General features: G+C 43.9%; 1 non-coding gene across 1 annotated transcript; it reads left to right on the top strand.

Moving 5' to 3' along the window:
- Window positions 1–252: 252 nt before the first annotated feature.
- LOC126944582 (U6 spliceosomal RNA) lies at window positions 253–359 on the top strand. The gene has a single exon (XR_007722121.1). It is a non-coding gene; the product is annotated as a U6 spliceosomal RNA (small nuclear RNA).
- The last annotated feature ends 1,113 nt before the right edge of the window (window positions 360–1,472 follow it).

The raw sequence follows: 1,472 nt of genomic DNA on the forward strand, positions 1-1,472 counted from the left end.
ACTGGTGTGGCTGGAGCAGAATGAGTGAGGAGGGCAGTGAGACAGACAGGTCCCAGATCATCAGACCTTCTAGGCTAAGGTAAAGAATTTAGGTTTTTTCCCCTAAGTTGAATGGGAAGCCATTGGGAGGTTTTGAGCAGGGGCATGGTATGATCAGACTGATGTTTTGAAAGAATCATGCTGGCTTCTCTGCTGAGAACAGACTGGAGGAGCAAGAGAGGGAACTTGGAGACCAGTTAGACGGTAATTGCAGTGCTTACTTTGGCAGCACATATAGTAAAATTGGAATGATACAGAGAAGATTACCATGGCCCTTGTGAAAGTATTACATGCAAATTCGTGAAGTGTTCCATATATATACACATACGTATATATTAAAAGGAGGTAATTGCAGTCGTCAAGGTCAGAGAACATGGTGGCTTGAACCAGGGTGTTAACTTTGGACTTGGGGAGCACGGCTTACAGTGTATTTGTGGAATAATAAAGGAATTAAGTTTCTTTATATTGAGCTCCCCTGTGAGCCTGTAAGCCTTTGGAAGGCAAGGCCTGTGTCTGATTTATCATTATATTCTGAGTACATTATATTCAAATCCTGTTAAATATCAGGAGTACAACATTATCATTTAACCCTCTTTATCTTTCTCATTTTTAAATAGATGAATTGCCAAGCATGGCATAAATAAAGAGAAGAATGATATAATTTTTCATTGTTACCCTCATTTTCCAGATGAGGAAACTGAGGTACAGAGAGGTTAAATCTCTTCATCAAGTTATCAAAAGACACAACGTGGTGGAGTCAGTCTTTTATCTCAGGTCTGTTTGACTCCACAGCCCTGACATTTTCCATTCCATGAGCTAGGCTGGCAGAGAGGGCAGTTGGGTGCCATGGTAGGAAAGGTTGGATGTATGAGCCCTGGTCAGGAGGAGCAAACTCTAGCCATGATGTCAGATGGAGCCTCCTTGAAGAACAAAGCCATGAGATACTTGCTGGGCAATGACATGCTTTTGGTAAAGCCTCTTCTTCCGGGAAGAGTCTGCAAGCACCTGTGTGGCTGGGAATCTTGGTCTTTCTGATTCATATATGGGAGTTGCATTTTATTTTTCTATTTTTGGAAAATGAAAAGAAAATGTAAGGGAAGAAAAAGCCAAGTCCCAGTTGCCAAGTCTGTTAACGACACACATAATGGCGTGTTAACACAAATGATTATCGAGCTGGACAGCACCCAGCTTTCTGCCAAAATAAACCTTCCTGCTCAGCAGACCTGGGAATGCTTCAGTCAGGACGGGATGGAGTGAGGAGGGTGGACTGCAGTCTTCTCTGGTCTGGAAGCAATTAAATGCCCTAGCTGTTGGCATTGCTGACTTCCCCATGGGCTCCAGTGGGGAGGACTGGGCCCCAGGTCTCCTGTATTCTCCACAAGACCTCAGGCAAATCTCCACCTGTTTCTGAATGTGTGTCTCCTCAGGTGGGT

The sequence above is a fragment of the Macaca thibetana genome, chromosome 1 (genome assembly GCF_024542745.1).
Source record: "Macaca thibetana thibetana isolate TM-01 chromosome 1, ASM2454274v1, whole genome shotgun sequence".
NCBI classification, from domain to species: Eukaryota; Metazoa; Chordata; class Mammalia; order Primates; family Cercopithecidae; genus Macaca; species Macaca thibetana.